The sequence below is a fragment of the Podarcis melisellensis genome (assembly GCF_964234715.1).
Source record: "Podarcis melisellensis genome assembly, chromosome: 6".
Classification (NCBI taxonomy): Eukaryota; Metazoa; Chordata; class Lepidosauria; order Squamata; family Lacertidae; genus Podarcis; species Podarcis melisellensis.
In genome coordinates this window covers 28,436,088-28,458,261 of record NC_138538.1, presented here as the reverse complement: position 1 = coordinate 28,458,261, position 22,174 = coordinate 28,436,088, and the positions used below count along the sequence as shown (strand labels likewise).

The 22,174-nt window shown below is 42.7% G+C and overlaps 1 long non-coding RNA gene across 1 annotated transcript in view; it reads right to left on the bottom strand.

Annotated features, from left to right (window-relative positions):
* Positions 1 to 9,577: 9,577 nt before the first annotated feature.
* LOC309373207 overlaps positions 9,578 to 22,174 on the bottom strand; it is a 37,505-nt gene continuing 24,908 nt past the window's right edge. The window contains exon 4 of the long non-coding RNA XR_014169836.1: positions 9,578 to 10,360. This is a non-coding gene — a long non-coding RNA (uncharacterized lncRNA). The remainder of the gene's footprint in view (positions 10,361 to 22,174) is intronic.

Here is a 22,174-nt window from a genome sequence, read left to right as displayed (position 1 = left end):
ATTTGTGCAAAATCAGCTTATGAATTTTGTTTAAAGGAAAATGGTGTAGTAGCGGGAGAATATTGGCCAAGATGAGGGACATCACAAGATAAAACTGCTGGCAAATTATGTGGGAAAATGTGGTACAGATATCTTTTTCCATAGGAAGTTGCTTTATACCAGGTCTGAACATTATTCCATCCAGCCCAAAATTGTCAGCACTGACTGGCAGAGTCTCACCAGAGTCTCAGGAAAAGGTTCTTCACATCACCTTTTACCTGAAATCCTTTTGGCAGGACCTTCTGCCTGAAAAGCATGTGCTCTGCTGCTCCAGCTGTGGTTTCTCACCTTGCAGTACCATAAATGAAAAGGACATGGAAGGCCACTCAAAGATCACCAGTGACTGACTGGACACGAGTAAAGCATTGGAAGCAGCAGTGCTCTGACTGGCAGTCGTTCTCCAGGGTTTCAATCATGAGATCTTCCTAGCCATACCAGGAAACCACAGGAATCGAATTGGCAACATCTGCATGCAAGGCAGATGCTCTACCACAGGTAGCTGCAGTTTCCCATGCCCCAAGAGGTGTCCTCCTACTATTTTCAGAGACACGAGGGGCAAAATACAGACTTGCTCTAATTTTGCCTAGCAAACAGCTACTGCGAGATGTACCTCTGTGAGACGCATTTCCCAAAGATAACACGATTCTTTGACTCTCCCCCTTTAGCTTAAACAATAATTAGTAATGAAGACAATCAAAGGGTTGCAATCCCCCTGCTGCCCCCCTCCCCCTCTCCCTGTAACATGTGGTTTGGAAAAGGCATGTAGGTTCAAGGTGTGTGTTGTGGGTGTTCATGTAACATGACGATATAGATAGATCCACACTCGTACTGTTGTACGTGGGCTGCCCATTCCACTTTTCCTGCCAAATGCTTTTAATATAATAGGATGCATCCAGAGATGGCTTCTGCAGAGATTGCCCTCTTTTTGGGAGAAGTCTGCATAATAAAGAAAGGAGCGCTTATTATTCCTGCTCGCCACCAGCACCACCCCCTGCCAGAATCTCTAATGCTCACATCTTCTGCCTTTGCTGTACCGCTGTGAGCAAAGCTGCTGTTCTCACTAAAACAGCCAGGATTACCAGGAACGTTTTAAACATACCATCTGGGGACGGCATAATTAGGTTAGATTCATTCAAGTGAAAGTGGAATCCTACTCAGACATGCAAAGACACACTCCACACAGAGCTTGAAGTAAACTGCATGGCAGAGCCTGGAGGCCAGGAATCGTAAATGAGCCAGGGCCGGCTTTATGAAATGGGATCCCACAAACAAGCTGAAAAGGAAAGCAAGAAATGTCAAAATGGTCCCCTCCCTCTGACAGCACAGCCGTGGCTCTTGCTGGTTCTATAGGGAGACCCAAACTCTGGATTCCTTCTCCCACCTACTAGCTAAAATAAACTAACCCTAATCACTTTCACCTTCTCTTCCCTTACATTGCTTTCTGTTTAATTAGGGCTGAACTACCCCCTCCCCCCAAAAACACAAAAAACCTCAATAAAATTTATGTGAGCAACCTCCAAATTCGGCCTGTAATATTCCAATCCCCTACTGCCATCTCATGCCATCTTATTCTGTGTATGCCAGGTCCCAGTGGTACAGTGGCAGGAGACTCCCTCCCTGCCATGGAGGAGCAGCTGCAGCCCTACCATTAGGCAGGGTAGTGGGTCTTCCTCAGAAGGCTGATTTTGGGTTGTCATGGAAGGGTGCCAAATGGTTATTTATTTAATTCATTATTATGGTATTTTTACTGCCAGAGAGAAGTGTTTGAGATTTTCTGCCTCAGGTGCTGAAATAACTTGGCCAATCTCATATGTACGTCAGCTTGTGGTGGTGGGGAGACCACCTGATTGTCCGCCACAGGTAGCAAACTATTTTGTATTGAATCTGTTGACCCAGTACATCCTTTAAGTGTGAGTCTTGGCAACCCTTCTTATGGCCTTATAGTACAACTATGTCATGCAGAGTTGTCTGTATGTCTTGTCTTCTTAAATTTTGCAAAATGGGCAATGCCCAAAAGATATTCCCCACATAAATCATATGTTTCTTGTTCTTTGCATTCTCTCTTAAAAGGCATTTTCTTTTTAATTGGGTGTTGTATGCCCTGGCTAAGAGCCAACATCTTCTTGAAAGTCTTGAGGCTGTTTTGGGCCTCAATTGCTTACAGAGAAGACGACTTTGTTTTCAAGAGAGCAATTGGGATGCTGGAAAGGCAACAGAATCATTCAGCAGAGAGAGAACCATTACATTCAATCTGTCCAAGTGGGCCAAACAAGAGGGAGCTGCTAGTTGGCTGGTTTCTCATAAAATGGCATCAAGAATGCTGTTGAATGCTGAATGCATCTGAGCTTATTTTGTGCTCCAGGAACATGGCAGATTTTCCAGCAGCCTTGATACAAACCCACATAATGCCTCCACCTGATTGTGAAAACCCAAGCAGCAGTACTCCAAAATAACTTGAGAATGGAGGCTTGGAATTCTGCAAGGAGCCTGAGTATGAAAACGTTTCTGGAGACAACCAATAGAAAATCTGGTCATTTTCATTGTCTCTTGGTTCTGGGAACATAAGAACATAAGTCTGCTGGATCATGCCCATGTCCCTTCTAGTCCAGCATCCTGCTTTCATAGTGGCCAATCAGATGCCTGTGGGGAACCCACAAGAAGAATCTGAGCACAAGAGACCAAGTGCTACTATTGCCATTTCATTAATTTATTTAAATGCTGCAAAACATCAAGGCGGTGTACAGCAACATAAATGAAACATTAAAAGCATTATGGAACAATAATTAAAACTCAAGAAAATTGGAAGCTGCATAGGCCTGTCAATATTAAAAAATTATCAATAGGTACCTGGAAGTCAAAAGAAAGAGCAGCTGCTAAATCTCTGCTGGAAGAGTATTTCACAGCATGGGACCAGCAACATTAAATGGCCAACTTCTACTACTAGCATGACAAGTAGTAATAGGACTACTAGCAGTACTGGGTGAAATACAATGAGAGATCTTACAGCACAGATTCAGGGCAGCTGTAGCAGGCAGGAGGAATTGCTGAAGATTGCCTCCCTCCAGGCAGGTCTGAGTGGGATTCTAACCTTGAGATTTTGACTCACCGCTACACTGCGAACAACCCATTGATTTTCCCCAGCTGCTCTGACTGTCACCATTTCCCCCACCAAACATTGTGTACCCTCCTGCCTAGATGAGTCACAGTAGTTGATCCTATCCAATAAGGCATCACACAATGAATGGATGAATATCTGAGCACTATGTAGCCAATCAGATCTGGCTATGATGATGTCATTTAGAACAAATGAGCTGAATTGCAAACACTGTTACATGGCATGCAAAATTGCCCCAAAAGTAAGGGTTATTTTTGTCACTGTTGAAGATGTTCACTGAAACTGAGTGGTTTTGGTTCAGTGCTAATATTGGTATAAAATATAAGCCAATTCATAAAATACGCCAAGATATATGTGCCAATATAAAACAATCTGATTTCATCCACAGAAATGTCTACACATTTTGGAGAGAGAGGAGAGTGATGAGGGAGCATAGTAAGTAAAATTAGATTGAGGAGTCACAATGATCCCCCTAATAACATTGTTGTGAGGATGAATAAGGTAAGAGTTATACAATTTGATGCATTCAAAGAACACAATCCCAGATTTCCCAATATGCCCAGCAGAAGTTCTTGATATTTTTAGTAGGAAATGGATGAGCAAAGTCTATACCGACCCTGTGCCATTTTTGCTTGTGTTCACCCATAAATCCATTCCATGCCATTTTCAGGTTAATCTGGGTGGAGTTCTTTTAAACTCTCATGAAAACTCAGTTGGATGGTGCCTTGTATGTCTCCTTCTGGCAACCTCTGCAGTCAAGCTGGTACCCAATGCATTGCCCTGCTTTCCTTCAGGCCACATCAACAAGGCCAAGAGGTGGGCGTCTTGTTGTCTGGGCAGTCCAGGACCTCCATCCATACACACTGCCCAGCCTTGCACCCCAGATCACTTTGGTGCTGCTATCACAGCAAAAACAATGTGGGAGGCAGCAATTAAAATGTCTCTGTAGCCACAGCAGGCGCTGTGATTCTCCAGTGGTTTGACTTCACCCTTGGAGGCAAACTCCGTTGGCTCTCTGGACAGATGCCAGCAACCTGTGTACTAGAATTCTTTGCCTATTGGCATTAGGCAGGTGCTTTCACTATATTGCTTGAGACACTTGCTGAAAACATTTTTTTTTATTTCAACAAGCGTACCCAGATACGTGACTTAGTTGCCTATATTCATTTGAAACATCTTGCTGATTTATATCTTTCAGGATACCCATGGACTCACTCTTCCAAAGGATGTGCTTTTGTAGATGGAAGATCCCATGGAAGATACCTTTGTTAAAGCATTCCCTGTCCCAAATGACAGACCTGCTGAATGCACGTTAGTCATAGCTAACTGTGGTGCCAATGACTGCCTAGCCTTTAACCAATGTTAGATTAACTTGCCATTTGTTCGAAAGAGCAGAATTTGGGGACATCAGCATCATTGTCAACTGTAAATCAAACTGTATCCGTATTTTAAGGCTTTATTACATTTTGTTGTTCAGTGATCTTTCTAAGCAGGATGATATGCGTATTGGCAGAGACAAGTGAGATATGGCTGAGGAAATAGCAGGAAAGTGCTACATTAACTGGTGGCTGATTTTGGAATGGTAGAAACAAATGTTAAGTCAAAAGTAAAAACTCCATATGGTACAGCCCATTTATAACATCCTTTCATAATGCGGTCATCTTCCAATAATGTCCATTAAAGAGTAACACCAGCACTATGAGCTGAGCTTGGGAACAAATGGCTAACCAAGAGCAAGCCCATATTTGCCACATTGTAATGTGTGAAAAAGCCCTAGGGATGGGTGTGGATCAGTTTACTTCTGGTCAGTTTTGCATGCGTTAATTCATCCATTCCATCCTGTTTCTACAACTTCTTTTTTTAAAATGTATGTGTACATTTTATTCACAAAGCATGCATTTGTGCATGTATTTTACCTTAACATGTGCATTTTGCTTGTCTTCTAATGCAAAACATGCATGTTGGTACATGTTTTGAGTCAAGGAGTCCAAAGACGGGCAAAAAATATGTAATAACTATGTTCCAACTGTATATTAGACCAGGAATATATTCCTGGACGTTCAGGACCTTGAGTGTTTTTGGCAGACAAAGGCAGACTGATTCCCAATGGCAATGCTTTTCTCGCCATTATTTCAGACGATATTAGACACCAGAAATTAAGAGAATGCAAAGATGTTTTGTGACTCAGCTGGTGTCAGGAGATGTGAAGAGGGGGAAATCTCCTTGAACATTTCCAAGGTAGACGCTGCCCCTCAGATTGTATAATTCTTTACAAGGTCTCTTGTCTTTCATGGTTAATGTTTTTCCAGGGTGAGACTGACAGGCTGGGAACAAGGTCACTTGATGTGATTGCTGTGTACACCAACCTAGTGCCACTCTTCTGGGGATTATTATTTTTTCCTTCTCCCGGTAGATGAAAACTTTCTAGGCTGAATAACATGCTTGAATCAAACTCATTGATCTTCTCCCACTTTCATGCCTGTACTTTCTTTTCTACTTTGTTTTCAAAAACAAAGCAGAGCCGCAAATAACCATGAGGCTGTACTATCAGCCCAAGCATGATCTGAATGTTATGCTGACAATTCTTACAACAGACTTAAATCAGGAAGAAAGAAACTGTTGTCTCTCAATCTGGATAAGACAGAGACACTGTTTGTGAGAGCTTCCTCTTTCCAGATTCAAGGAATGCAACAAGCGCTGGACGGGGTTCCTCTCCCCTTGCCTGGGGCAGTCTTGGGTCCAACATTGTTACTGGAAGCATCTGTGGCCTCGGTGACACAGGGCCCATTCTACCAGCTATGCCAACCTGTGCCAAGCTGCTTATTATGACCCCATTCCACCCACTCCCACCCCAACTCGCCTCCAGTGAATATAGCTTGGACTGGCTTTTCTCATGTAGATTTCAAGTGGCAGCATGCGTACAAACAGCTTGGCACTGAGAATGCCCTACATTTCCAGCAAAGGACAAGGAGGCTGTTGTTTACATAGCACCATCCTGCCAATATGCATGCATGCTGCTTTACAAAGTGCAAAATAATACACCACCCCAAAGGTATCTGCCCCCAAAGGACTTGCAATCTGAAAATCAGTACAAAGGAGACAGCTTAGGTTGGGGGAGGAAATGCAGATAGAATAAATGTGATGTCGTTATTTCTGTTAATTCACATCAAAATGGTTGTGCAGAACCATCTACATAATTCACTCACCCTTTATTAGCAGGGGGTGTTAGCTCATTTTTCATTTAAAAAGTTGGAATGTGAAGGAATGACCGCCGGGTGTGGAGCACACTTCTACCAGCAGGCGAGCCACAGCTGTCTGAACATCATGCCCTCTATTTAACCTTTGCTCTCTTAGTAGTCTGCCGTGACCTGTCTGTGACCTTTGTCTCTTTCAATTAAACATTGTTCAGGGGGAAAGTGACGTGGTGGAAACAGGTGCCAAAATAACTTTGTACCACCCCACGATCTCGTGATTGGAAGATGTGTAAAGGGCACAGTCCAAAATGTATCTGACTGGTTTTGCATATTGTGCTAATAAAAAGAGCCTCAACAGAGCTAGCTGGCAGCTTGCTTATGCACAGCTCACCTGCATGATCAACTCCTGTCTCATGTCCTTCACTTCAGGAATGTTTCTTCTTCTTGCCTAGCATTCACTAGCAAATGAGAGCACCCAATTCTAATAAGTCAGCAGCTCAGAGAGTTCAGATATTGACCTCTTTGGGCCTTATTTGAACAGAGTGGACCTGAACAGAAGCTACATGAACAGCACTGCTTCATGGGATGGCTGGCCATTTCTAGGGTTTGATGGTGGTGTCCAGTGGAACACCAGTATATTTGTGGCCCCACGCAGGCCTGAAGCTCACTGAGTGACTTTGGACCAGTTGCTGTCTCCCATCCTAACCTACCTCACAGGTTGCTTTGAGGATAATAAGGTGCATGAGAGGAAAAACCATGTGCGGCACCTTGAGCTCCTTGGGGAAAATATGGAATAATGATTATTGATTGGTTATTGATTGATTGAATTGATATCTCATATTTCATCCCAGAGAATAATAAAAAAAAATTGTCATCATCAGCCTGCAAACCTCCACTGCTCTTCCACATCTATCACCAGCTTAATCTTCTCATTGCTTTTGTATGCTTTGGGGAGGCTCCAAGAACTTTGTCGTGATTTGTGAGATGCTGTTGAGAGAAGTTCTGACTGAGAATCTGAATTCCTCCAAATTGTCTCTTGACTCCAAGGACATGCTCTGTGTTTGTTCCACAGCCTGGTGGCGTGAACAAAAGCTTGGTCTGAATGAATCGTGGTGCCTCCAGGTGCGATGAGCAAGATCCTTTGTAGCTGCAGGTCAGGCTCCTCATTAAGTTGTAAAATGGGGAAGAGAGTAAGGGGTGAGTTGATTGAAATGTCAAGCCACGTTGTTGTCTTTTCTTATGAAAGTGCAAGGGCAGATTTAAAAGAATCAAAGCTAGGTAGCTCTGCAGGGTTTTGCCTTTGCCTGGTCTACATGTGATTAGAATGTGTTTAAAGAAAAGGCCATGTCATTGCAGGGCAGATTTAACACCAGCCCCTGAATATCCCATTATTACAAAGGGAAAATGCATCCACAGTAGGGATGCTTCATTGCTTCAGGAATTTGATCTTTGCAGATTCCAGTGTGAACCAGCTTGGTTTTCATCCTCTGGACTACTGTGCAAATTGGAACTTAATTATATATTGGCTTTCACACTTCTTGGACATTCCAACAGAGTTCTCGCCTCCAAAAACATGCTGAACTGTGCTCTTCAAATCATATTTTGAGAGAAAATAAATTTAGAAATGTGTGGGTTTTTAAATTGTATTATTTCTGTATTTTCAATAAAAAAACCAGAATACAACAAAACACATTGCATACCCTTTGTACACAGCACCAGTCATATTAATAGTTAAATGTGTCAGATGACAATGAAGGCTACAAGTTCCATGGCAACACATCTTTCTAAAAAGACTTCTGGGCATCTCGTACCACTGCCTATTTATAAATGTTTTGAAGGGCCCCAAGTATCCACAAAGTTACCCAGCGACTTATCCATAAAGAGTACCCAGTTTTGATATCTGCCCTTGTTTCCTGACAGTGATTCTCTGCCTTTAAAAGAGGCATGAAAGAAATTCAATAGGTGCAATATTTCCAAGAAAATTGCACCTGCTGAAATTTTCTAATTTTTGTAAAAATAGAATATATACACTAGTATAAGCAATATATAGAAATTTTAAAATAATATATTCACTAGCATAAGCAAGTGAATAGCATGAAGGCATTTGAGTATAGCTGGTGGAACAAAATTGAACTTGGCAATTCCATGGATTTGGAGATCAGATTTGCACTTCCACTGTCCCTTGGAGCAATCATGTGAGTTGAGGATAGTATGGACAAAAGTCAAGAAAGCCAAGCAACCTATTGCTACCATTGCCTTATAGGTGGGTTAGAGGATGCAGGTGGCACTGTGGTCGAAACCATCAAGCCTCTTGGGCTTGCCAACCGTAAGGTTGGCTGTTCGAATCAGCACAACACAGTGAGCTCCCATTGCTTTATCCCAGCTCCTGCCAACCTAGCAGTTTGAAAGCATACCAGCATGAGCAGATAAATAGGTACCACTGTGGCTGGAAGGTAAACAGTGTTTCCATGCGCTCTGGCATTTGTCACGGTGCTCCATGTGCCAGAATTGGTTTAGTCATGCTGGCCACATGACCCGGAAAGCTGTCTGTGGACTAGCGCCTGCTTCCTTGGCTTGAAAGCAGAGATGAGCACCACACTCCATAGCCAAATCCGAATGGAATTAACCATCAAGGGGTCCTTTACCTCCCTTTATAGGACAGTCAGGTTCAACCTCCCCTCCTTCTTAGTGGCAGCAGAGACATTGTTATCTTTTTACACATAAAACCTAAGGTAACTACATTTCTTAATTTTGTATAACATTTCTCTTCTGCTTTTTGGAGTTCTCAAATTGGAGTTCTCAAATTGGCTCCCAACAAAATTAACTAAACAACATAACATAACTTTAATACCAGAATCAGTGTCACCTACAAACATGATAAAAGCAACACAAAGTTAGTGGCATCTATGCAGAAGATAACGTACATTAAAACTTGGTATTATTTCATATAATTACCGGTACCTTGATCCTGAGTTGCATGCAACCAAGGCACTGCATGGGTAATAAGAGCTGCACATGGTGGACCCTTTCGGCACACACTCCTGGCCTTATCTTTCTTATAGGGTTGTTTAGAATAGTGAGGGGCAGGGAAATCCATTTGTGTATGCCATTTTGAGACCACCAAACCCAAAAAGAGCAGATACATTTAAAACAAAACAAAAATAATACAGAACAGACACTCATGGCAAAAAACCATTTATCCAGGTAGAACTAAAATGTCTTGGAATTGTTTCCAGAAAGTGCAGATAGTGGACACTTCTTGAATCTTGACAGGAACGTTATTTATGACTTCCCCCCAGCCAAAGCCAGGAAAAGGAGAAAAAATAATTGAAAAAATGAGTGTAGTGAATGATTTATGTTTGAAGATTTTCTTTTGATTTGATTTGAATATATTTGTTAATCTTAGATACTTTGTTGTATCCAGTGCTGTGTGACTGGGTTCTGCTGGTGCAACAGGACTTCTGTTTCCTCTCTTTCACCTCCATGCTCCCCAAATCTGTTCTGGAACACCCACACCCCAGTCCTCCAGAGCTCAGAATTGACCTACTGAAGTGAATTTTGAGGGCACAAAAAGACTGGAGGGGACAGAAAAGGAAAAGGAAGTTCCACATGGAAATCTCTTGCACCAGCAGAGTGACAGCATTGGATAGAGCCCCTTATGATGATTATCTGTTTGTACAGCCTGTTTGTTTTCCATATGCACAAGCCCAAATTTCAAAGATGAAACATCCTGGGGCCTTCAGCTCTCCTTCAGCATTACAACACGTTTTCATGAGTCTGGCAACTGAATTTGAATTCCGTTATTACAATATTGTCTTAATAGTCTGTATTAAGATGTAGTCTACCAAATGGAAGTATTCAGTCCAAAGTTACCCATTACCCACTCTGGGTTTAACGGAAACTTCTGCTAAGCAGAGTAAGAGCTCAGCTAACCTTCCTTTCAAATTAAGTACCAGAATTTGTTGCCTTGAGGAAAATGTTGACAAGAAAGAGCTTCAGGTTCAGCGTTTATCTGGAGAATAAGGAAGAATGAAAATAGCACAGGTAAACATGCATTATTAAACAAAATTTTATGTAAGGCATATTTCAGAACAGTGCCTTGGGTCTGCAGATGACCTTGGATATTAGTATCAGCTCTATGAGTGTTTTGCCAAGCGGCACTTCTATTCAGAGAACCTGTGCAAAGCAGAAGAAGATACCTGGGGTTGTATTCAACTAACTTTTACTCAAAATTGACCCACTGAAGTGAATGCACCTAAAAGTTAGTTGAAGGCAACCCTATGCCATCTTGAGAGGTTTAAGTACATAAGAACTTAAGATGAACTTTGATGGATCAGACCAATGGACTATTTAATCCACCATTCTATTCTCACAATGGCTAACATCATCATCATTTGCCTGCCCTTCACCCAGGACAGGTCACAACCATTTAAAATACAACATTAAAAGCAATGCAAAATGTATCACAATCACAAGAAAAGTGCGGCTGTTAAAAATATGCATCTCAGGTGTCAACAACAACCAGGTTAAAGGGCCTTCAGCATTTGATGAAAACTGTAGAGTGAAGGTGGAAGAGCTACTTCTGTGGAGAGGTAGTGCTACTACTTAGGGGCTGCCACAGAGAGTGTCCCTTCCTGGACCACCACCACCACTCAAGTTTCTACAGGTGGTAGAACTACCAAGAGGGCCTCCTCTGTTGACATTAACACCCAAGAGTGTCTGCAGGGGAAGAGGCAGTCTTTCCGATATCTGGGGCCTAGATAAAGGCACCCAACAACAATGTAATTTATGTAATTAATTACGTAAGTTACAAAATGTTGCCACAATGGACAGCAGTACAAATAACATCATTTTTGGTGGAAGACAATCTGCAGCAGAATGGAAACAGTGTTGCATGTGATGAATACAGGGCAGAATGGAAAGTGATACCTTCTTACATTCCTAGCTGTAGCTCAGTGGTGGAGCTCATGGTCTGCATTCAAAAGGTCCCTCAGTCAGTCTTTGGTATCTCCAGGTAAGACTGGGAAAGATCCCCATCTGAAATCCCAGAATGCTGCTGTCAGTTAGTATAAACCAGGGTTTCACAAACTTGGGTCTCCAGATGTTTATGGACTACGGTTATCATCCCTGATATCACCATCTTGCTAGCTAGGGATGATGGAAGTTGTAGTCCAAAAACAGCTGGAAACCCTAGTTTTTGAAACCCTGGTGTAGACCATAAAGAGTTAGATTGGTCATTGGTCTGTCTTGGTACAAGGTTGCTTCTATGTTCCTCTTTTGGAGCTAAGCTAACATGAGAAACGGGCATGTGAAAAAGAAGCTGAGGAAATGCAAGCTATGAAACTGCGCTCGCATTTTTTGAATTTTGCGATGTGACAGATGAAATGTAACTAGTGTGCCCAGAGACTGGAAGGTCTGTCAATGAAAAAAAGCATATCTTTCATTAAAGTTATCTCTTCTTTCTTGGGTGTCAGCTCTAAATGAGAGAAAGGCTTTTTTCCTTCTCTGATTGTATACATGCCCCTTGATTTATATTCTTTACGGCATTTTTATGAGCTTCTTTAGCACATCATACAGCGTAATAACAGCACAGTAATTGTGTTGGCTCCATGTCCTGGCACTTAATTATAATCCTGTCATTGGCATTTGCCAGCTTGTCTAACAGAATAACCTTGCCATGTGGCTGACATCCAACTTCCAAAAACAAAACAAAAGAAAGAGTTGAGGAATAAAGAAAGTGGGGAAATATACATGTGTTCCTGACAAATAAACCACATGTGCTTGAAGTTTGTGAGGGCACTCCATGAGGACGCAACTTCCTGCAGGCTGCTTGTGCATTTGCTAAACAGGAATTGTGTTTGACAGCGAGACCCACCTTCAGAGTTCCTTCAAAGGTAGAAGGGAGTCAAAACATGTTAAGTAGTCATCAGTTGTTTTCAAGTACCGTTTTGACTTTTAAAGGGGCAAAAGCTCATTAGACCCACAAAGATTCAAGGCTGGAGCAAGACAACGTTTCAATGTCTATATCTGATGCCTTCATGATTTGCTTCAAAAAACTGAGTTCTTTCCCCTTTGCTTTCTGTATATTCACATGTTTTGAAGACATGTATAGCAAGAGAAACAGCCATAGTTTAAAGTAGGAAGAATGACTTCCAGATTTGAAATTTGTCAGTCTATAAGACGATCCTGTCTCCCCTCATAATCATTTCATCTCCTTTCCTAAACTAATTTTTAGTAATTGTGTGGTTTCATAACTGCGCTCCTTTGGGCAGAAGGGTGGGATATAAATAATAAAATAATAAAGAAAATAAATGGTAACGACATTGTATAGTTGGGCAAAGAGGGTTGGTTCGTAAATGACAGCTCAAGTGTGGCTGTGTGAGGTACTGAAATGGACAAGGAGAAGGTGAAAGGGACTTGCAAATACAGTCCGGGCCTCAGCCTTGAAGTGGACAACTGAGAGAGCCCAAAAGGTTAAAAATTAGATGTGCATGTAGAGTGAGAGAAGATGTCATAGGAGAGGGGGGAAATAGTTTGTAAGGCATAGGGAGGAGGGAAAAATCTCTGACAGGCACAGTGGCAGGATTTCTGGCAGGCAAGCTTTTGAAATAAGGGTGAAGCTGGAAGTAGTGTAAATAATATTTCTACAGCTGTAATTTCCTGGCATTTTTGAGACTGAGTAATCGTGGAAAGCCCTTCACGCATGAAGGTTTGGAAAGGGGCCACAAAAATGAAAGAGCAACTCCCCATTGGGTTCTTACTAGCATGTGTGTCATGGGCTAAGAGTCAGCTTCACCGGCTGAACAGCAGCCTGAAGGGGGACTGGTGTGATTCCACCTGCAGCTGATTAGCCTTCAAGGAAACAGAGGAGAAGGCACTGATGAGAACCAGCTGGCTTCAGCCTTCTTAAGCAGAGCCAAATGCTGGAAACACTGCTAGTAGTTCCTGGCTCTACCTTGCAGCTTCCTGCTCATCTTGACCCCATAATTATTGGATTCCCTGACCCCTGGAATTGCGGTTTGCCTGACCCTAAGACTGGACCTGACTTTGGATGCTGACTCAGCCTCCAGGCAAGTACACCTCAGAGTTGTTTCCGGTTGGTTGGCCTTCTGCTCTACTGAGCCCTGCATGTTGTCACTCAGCAACAGGACTAGGACAGTGTGCTTTGCAGCTTAAGCAAAGTTTTGAAAAATGGGGAAGGGGGAGGAGAAAGAGGAAGAGTGGCAGGACATCTATGGCCAGACACAAAAGTCATGAGACTCTGCCCCCCCACCCCCGCAACACCCCTAGCAATGCATGCCTGCTGGTATCTTTAAACTGAAAAGACATTGCCCTTGAGGGAAAAAAATGTCGAGGAGAAAGGAAAGAAGACAAACAGGGGGAAGCAAAATAAAATCTGGCCTAATATATAGGTCCCATGCCCACCATGCATCTAGAGCACTATTATGCCCAGCTGTGGAGACACCCAGGAACTAGAGTTTAAGGTTGTAGGGAATTGCAGTGGTGAGTGATGTACCTGCAACAAACTACAGTCTCCAAGTTTACTCATGACTATTAAAGCGACTCAATAGTGCTTTCAATGTGTGGTGTGGATATGACCTTAGACCAGTTAGAACAATTGTGTGTTGGTGGAACCTGAACCAGAAACACACAACTGTATTCCACATGGTTGTCTCCACAGCAAGAGTCAGTAGGACGTGGCATGGAATGAACTGAGGAGAAAGTTATGTGAATCCTGCAAGGCCTTGCTCTCTCTTTCAGACATTTCCACCAAGCCTGGAAGGCTAGGGGTCTGATTGACTCCATTGGCTATAATATGCAGCTCCGAAGGCTAAGACTGCTGCTGCTGAAAGTACCTAGAGAGCATGTGAGTCGGGCAAGATCTGGCCCCTGGTCGTTTCTATCAAGCCTAGGAGGGATAGGGTGATGACTGACGGCAATTTCCAATGCTCTTGCTACAGAAGATGCCAATAATGCTTTTCTTACGTTTAGGGCTTGCCTTTTAACATCGATGGTTTTGTAAGGATTCAAAATCATGTTTATTATTTATGACTGTGTCGATCTATTTATGACTATATTTAATTGGCACTGTATAATGATGATTTGTTAGTATTCTTGTGAGCCATTTTGCACATATCTTGGGAAAGTGGTCTGTAAATAAAGGGGATGGTGATAAAGGGGATGGTGTCTTATATTGAGTCATCCTATATTGGTCCATCTAGCTCAGTATTGTCTACATTGAATAGCAGTAGCTCTCTAGGGTTTTAGGAAGGAAAAATTCCCAGCCCTACCTAGATATACTGGGGATTGAACCTGAGACCTGCTGCATACAAAGTAGGTGTTCTACCATTAAGCTATGACTCTTCTTTTCTTGAACAATCTTCACTACTTCAGAAAGTTCAATCTTGAATATTAAGAAAGCTGAAATCCTGCCCTCGGCACCAAAGTTCTCTGGGACTTAATGCATGCAGAATGAATATGTAAAATGTCTGTAGTGCTGCCAGGAATGAGATCACTTAAAGTGCTTTCTTCCTGACTTTGGCTATTCTAAAGACCAGGGTGAGGGTCTTGAAGATAAGAGGTAACAAAATGATAATCAGCAATACTGGAATACCAGCCTTTGGTTTGAAGTGACACCTATTCAATAACTCCTGCTTTGACCAGGGACAGGGAAGAAATTTATTTCTGTCTACATTTTAAGGTGAACTTCCCGAAACAATATGCAAACTGATACACAGCCGTGAAATTCAAACTTCTCTAAATTTTGCAATACAGTTCTCCAGCCAAGTACAAAAATCTGTTTACTAGTGTAAAGTGTGTATTGAGATGCATATATTGGTGAAAATAGCAGGCAAAGATGCATTATATTAGGGAAATTACTTTGTGAAAATACGCATAGTAGGAGAAATTCACACTAGAATACTGGTGAATTTTCATGAGGACATTTTTTTTTAAAAAAGCAAGCTGATGTCAAAGTTTGGAGAACTGAACATGAGATTAGAAAAATGAGAAACAAAGAAACTGAAATTGATATTTTTACCCATCCTTAGTTTAAAGGTAAAGGGACCCCTGACTGTTAGGTCCAGTCAAGGACGACTCTGAGGTTTCACGCTCATCTCACTCTATAGGCTGAGGGAGCCGGCATTTGTCTGCAGACAGCTTCTGGGTCATGTGGACAGCATGACTAAGCTGCTTCTGGTGAAACCAGAGCAGTTCACGGAAACGCTGTTTACCTTCCCTCCAAAGTGGTACCTATTTATCTATTTGCACTTTGACACGCTTTCGAACTTCAAGGTGGGCTGGAGCAGAGACTGAGCAACGGCAGCTCACCCCGTCATGGGGATTCGAACCGCCGACCTTCCAATCAGCAATCCCTAGGCTTAGTGGTTTAGACCACAGCGCCATCTTAGAGAGATGCTGAAACTCTTGAATAAAAACTGGAACTGAATTAACAGTGTCTGCCGTTCCCCTCTGTTGCTGCTGCTGTTGTAGCTGCTGCTGTTTTGTTTTTATAAAAAAATAATAGAAAGTTAGTTCCTTCTTTCCCCAAGTAGCTAAAATATTTGAGTCAACCTACAGATTGGATGGGCTGCAAAGAGGAGAAACCCCCACAGTGAAGTGATAAGACCCAATCAACACCCTTGAGCACAACAGAAAGATGAAGGGTTTGTTTTTCCTCTTTCTGCGCAAAGGGGGGAAAAAACATCAAGGAACAAAATCACTTTGTAAAAAAATCACACTTGTCATATACACGAGATCTAAGGGAAAAGTGCAGATAGAGAAAAGGGCAGATTGCATCATTGGCGGGCGCAGTCTGTGCCATTTGTATATGGGAGGGCTAAGAAGGGCTGCCCTCTTGGGCTTGCTTTGTAGCTATTGTGCATCGTATAATCAAGGTCCGTGGAGTTCGAGGGAAGGGTTGTCCCACTGTAACAAGGACGTGTGCGACGCTGCAGACAATATGCTGTGCATTTATTTAACGTTTGCTGCCATAGGCATTCCAAGTTATTTCCACCAGTACATCATGCTAATGTAAAGGAACTATTTGGAAACAACAGAAAGCCAGCTCGGCCAGTATCATGATACAATGCAGTCACAATAATGACAGCTCTTAAAATAATAATAATGCAGTGGAGCCAGAGCAGCAGTTCAGTGGGTAGAGGTAGTATCATACAGTCCAGATAACATGTTCAGAGAATCTTAGGCTGCAATCTTATACTTGCACTTACCTAGGAACAAGTCCTATTAAACTCAGAGGGAATTATTTCTGAATCCATATCTATTTGGCATTAACCTGCATCCAAAGTGGCCATTCTGCCTCATACTCATCTCCTCTGCTTTGGCAGGAGGAGGAGGTGATTCAGCTGCACCACCTTAGAATACAGGTAAAGGATCTCATTTCTCAATGTTAAACAATAACCCCTCCAAGCAGAAATCCAGCATAGCAGGCAAGGGGGCTGGTTAGAACATTTATCTCTGTTGTACTATCATATCTGAATTGTGCAGGGACACAAAAACCTATACCCAGAACAAACTTAGTTGATCTCTAAGGTGCTACTGGACAATTTTTTAATTTATTTCAACTGTGTTAGACCAACACGGCTACCTACTTGAATCTCTGTTGTACTAGTTTCCCATTTGCAGGGACATAGTTTCTTTCTTTGTTTTACACGTGGAACATTCAGAAGTAGTTTTTCCATCTATAAGTACTGCAGTCTACCCACCCAGCATTTTTACAACAGTCTGTAAAGTATGGCTACATCAGCATCAGGGATCATTGGGCATCAACTAATGCCCACAACCCTGCAAGGAAACCAATGCCAACCCCCAGAGGCTCCTGGCATCTTCCACTTGCCTCTCTACGGCCAAAAGGAGAGTGAAAGCAATGGGCAACAGTGGCAGCTGTGAGTCAGATACAGAGCACAGCACTGAAGGCATCTTGCCCAAGAACCCACCCACCAAAAAATCTGGAGTGAGATCTGAATGTAGAGTATTATTGTGAGAGGCATTGGGGGTGAGGCTAGGAAATAATGGTGTGTTTTCTTGTAGGCCGCTTGCAAGTTCAAAGCCAAGGTTCAATTTGAACCAGGGACTTTCTGGATCAGTTTATAGCAACCATACCACACCATCTTTGGGTTTGTCTGAGTGCAATAAATCACCCTCTAACAAATAGGACAGTGTTACCTTTACCTGTCTGAAGATACCCCATACTATAAAGGTACTTATGTGAATTCCTTAGCAGAGACAGCAACAGTGCAGTTGATGCACTGCTGGCAATGGATTAATCTTTCATTCCTGATCACTGTTCCCTCCAGCTGGATGGTTTTTAAGCAAAGAGAGAAGGTGGTTCTGGAGCTCCCATTGCCCACACTGTTACTATTTTGGAGTAAAAAGGGGCATTAGTTTGCAGATTGATGACACGACTCAATAGCAGAAGCAAAGACCCTCTGGAACTGCTAAGACTAGGCAGGTTCAGTGCGCCAAGATGCAAAGCAAAGAGGCTTAGGAAAGTGTCATGATCCTAGTGGGCCAAATGTCAGTACTGATTACCTGGTGTGTGTGCTTGCCTCTTTTTCTCTTGTGCCTTTAATAGCTTCATGACAGGCAGAAATTCAACAGGAATGCCTCCATCATTGCATATTCTTCTTGGGAATGCTGCATCTGTTAGCTTTCTGACTCGGAAGGTAAAACAGGCATGCAGGCACCACTACTACTACTAGTAGTAGTAGTTTTCAAGACACTGTTGAGTCCAAAAATGTAACTGAGAATTTTTCTGCTGCTGTTCTCATTTAAGAACTGAAACAACAAGAGCTGTTAAAACACAGAAAACTCCCTCAATTGCTGTGATAACATGATCTAAACCACTTCATCGTATATATTCTGAATTGTTAGTACCTGTCAACTTAGCAAAAAAGGAGTCTAGGATCGTATTGAGGTTTTGTTGTTGTTTTTCTGTGGTGAAATCCCTCTGCATTTCATTTTATGATTGTATACTGGAATTTTATTTAGAAAGTTCGGCAAAGTGTAAGACATATGGAAACCACACAACTCGAGTTGATATGCCAGTTCTCTTCTCAGACAAGAGATGAGACAAGGCAATTGATCAGAAAGGCTGCATCTGTTCTGAGTTGGCTCTAGTGAGTTTCACACTGCATCTAAGAGACTTACATGTGACTAGGAACTTTCCATTTTCAGGCTTGAGTATGATCATGTTACTCAGTAGTTAAGCTCAGTATTAGGGTATCTTGTAAACTGATAGTTGGCCAGTTCTGTGGCCATTTTCAGGAGATTCCTTCCATGCAATTGTAACTGTGTGGAGGGTAAAATTGGGTGTTCGTCACCTACTGACCCCACCCCTGGTGTTCATCCCTCTCAAGAGTCCTCCCCACCCACAAGCTCCAGGATCCCTGATTTCTTTTATTTACATGCATTTCTCCAAAGTACAGTGGTGGTGGTTGTTGTTTAGTCATTTAATCGTGTCCGACTCTTCATGACCCCATGGACCAGAGCATGCCAGGCACTCGTCTTCCACTGCCTCCCGCAGTTTGGTCAAACTCATGCTTGTAGCTTCGAGAACACTGTGCAACCATCTTGTCCTCTGTCGTCCCCTTCTCCTTGTGCCCTCCATCTTTCCCAACATCAGGGTCTTTTCCAGGGAGTCTTCTCTTCTCATGAGGTGGCCAAAGTATTGGAGCCTCAGCTTCACGATCTGTCCTTCCAGTGAGCACTCAGGGCTGATTTCCTTAAGAATGGATGTGTTTGATCTTCTTGCAGTCCATGGGACTCTCAGGAGTCTCCTCCAGTGCCATAATTCAAAAGCATCAATTCTTCGGCGATCAGCCTTCTTTATGGTCCAGCTCTCACTTCCATACATCACTACTGGGAAAACCATGGCTTTAACTATATGGACCTTTGTTGGCAAGGTGATGTCTCGACTTCTTTTTTTTTTAAGTACTGTGGTACCTCAGGTTAAGTATTTAATTTGTTCCGGAGGTCCGTTCTTAACCTGAAATTGTTCTTAACCTGAAGCACCACTTTAGCTAATGGGGCCTCCTGCTGCTGCCGCGCTGCCGGAGCCCGATTTCTGTTCTCATCCTGAAGCAAAGGCCTTAACCTGAAGCACTATTTCTGGGTTAGTGGAGTCTGTAACCTGAAGTGTATGTAACCTGAAGCGTATGTAACCCGAGGTACCACTGTATGGATGTTTGAGGCAGGGGGTAGCAGGGGATGTGGAGGTCTGGTTGATCTCTCCCTTCAATGATTATGGAGAGCAGCAAGGGTAATCTCATCCTAGGCAGAGAAGTATGTTCTGCAGAGTTGGAATGGCTTGAGCACAGTTCGGGAGGAAAGAGGCGGCAGATGCAGCAAAAGGGAAAGGTGTTAGGAAGGAGTTGCTCCATTGCAAAATTTAATAAACCTCAGATTGAGGAAGAATTTCCATTAGCAGCCAGAATATGAACTGTATGGTTGTTATATATCATTGCTTTTTGTTAATATCATCATCCAGCAAATTACATCAGGGAAAGACAAAAGCCTGTTTAATAAAATATAGCAATTCTGGTGTCTACATCAATTTTCTATACATGCTATTTCCTTTATTACCTTTCCTTTCTACTGGTATCATTAATTAGGGCATCTATTGAAAGCAGTTTGCATTAGGTTTTTTAGTACAGAAATGTTCATCATAACGTTTTGTTTGATCCTTTAGAAATTCAGATATCTTTTAATTTTCTAAAAACCTCATTTAATGTGATGGAAAATACCTAGCCACCAAAGATTGACTCTCCCCCGCCCCATTCCAGTTGGTTGCTAGTGAGACTGACATTTCTGTATGATTCATGTGTAAAACTGAACATCATTTGGATGTAGCCAAAAATAAAATAAAAAGTGCAGTACAGATCCCCTCGAAAATTAGTTTGTGTGTAGGAGATATAAGTCTTTGAGCTTGTTTTAATTAAAATTGCACTTAAAACTGCAAGTATGATCCTTGCAAGTGTGTGTAGTAATAGGATCAATATCAAAACTCTGGGGAATGTTTTGTACAGGATGTGAACTTTTATAGATCGCCAAAGGACATATGATCTGGTCATGCCCTATAGTGGAGAGCCAGTGTGGTGTAGTGGTTAAGAGCAGTAGACTCGTAATCTGGGGGACCGGGTTCGCGTCTCCGCTCCTCCACATGCAGCTGCTGGGTGACCTTGGGCTAGTCACACTTCCCTGAAGTCTCTCAGCCCCACTCACCTCACAGAGTGTTTGTTGTGAGGAGGAAAGGGAAAGGAGAATGTTAGCCGCTTTGAGACTCCTTTGGGTAGTGATAGTTCTTCTTCTCTTCTATTCTGGGCAGGGGTCATTGCCAATATTAACTTGGTCATGGAAAAATCCCTAAATTTCTCAGATGCCCATGCTATAGTCAATTATATTCCAAAGCTGTGGGCCTTGATGAAGGGGCAACATAATTGGACTCTGCGTGGCCTGTTGCTGGCCAAATGGTTGGTCTTACTACACTGGAAGACAGTTACAGATAGGTAGCCGTGTTGGTCTGCCATAGTCAAAACAAAAAAATTCCTTCCAGTAGCACCTTAAAGACCAACTAAGTTAGTTCTTGGTATGAGCTTTCGTGTGCATGCACACTTTGGTATCTGAAGAAGTGTGCATGCACACGAAAGCTCATACCAAGAACTAACTTAGTTGGTCTTTAAGGTGCTACTGGAAGGAATTTTTTTTGTTTACACTGGAAGAAACATTTGTCCCAGCCGGTTGCTCAGTGGTCATAATACTTATCTCCTTTTGCAGCATATGAAAAAAGATGCTTTTAGTAGGCAGCACTAAGAGTAAACACCATGGCATTGGGGATCATGAGGACAATGGGATAGCTATGTTGGTAAGGGTAAAGGTAAAGGGACCCCTGACCATTAGGTCCAGTCGTGTACAACTCTGGGGTTGCTCATCTTGCTTTATTGGCCAAGGGAGCCGGCGTACAGCTTCCAGGACATGTGGCCAGCATGACTAAGCCGCTTCTGGCAAATCAGAGCAGCGCACAGAAACACCGTTTACCTTCCCGCCAGAGCGGTACCTATTTATTTACTTGCACTTTGATATGCTTTCGAAATGCTAGGTTGGCAGGAGCAGGGACTGAGCAACGGGAACTCACCCCGCCGCAGGGATTCGAACCGCCAACCTTCTGATCAGCAAGTCCTAGGCTTTGTGGTTTAACCTACGGTGCCACCCGTGTCCCTAGGAGACTCTTAATCTCAGGGTCATGGGTTTGAGCCCCACATGGGGCAAAAAGATCCCAGCACTGCAGGAGGGGTAGATCCTTGTGATCCCTCCCAACTCTGTGATTCTATGATCTTCTAGTCCAACCTGAAATGCAGGAATATTTTGCCCACCGTGAGGCTCAAACCCACGACCCTGAGGCAGAGAGTCTCATGCTCTACCATCTGAACTATCCCAGTTTGCATAAAGTATATGCCTCCCTCCCCCCACCAAACTCCCTTCCCCCTTTTAGTGTTGTTTGCACCGTATTTACTCTGTGATACTGCACAACAAATTGATGGCCATTGCTGGTCTTTCTCTTTCCTTTTATTTTTTTTATTCGTAGACCGTATTGTAAAGGAAGAGCAATCAATAACATAAATAAATGAACAAAAGGGACTGACAGATTGGGTTGGGGGGGGCTTTATTTATGAGTAACATCTCCATGAAGCCACATGGGAGACTACCATCAAAGCTTGGGGTAGATACTTCATTTCAAAGCAGGGTCATCTGAAACGCCAGAAAATATTAAGCAGGCTTGATGGGACCACACGGTTTGCCAAACTTAAAA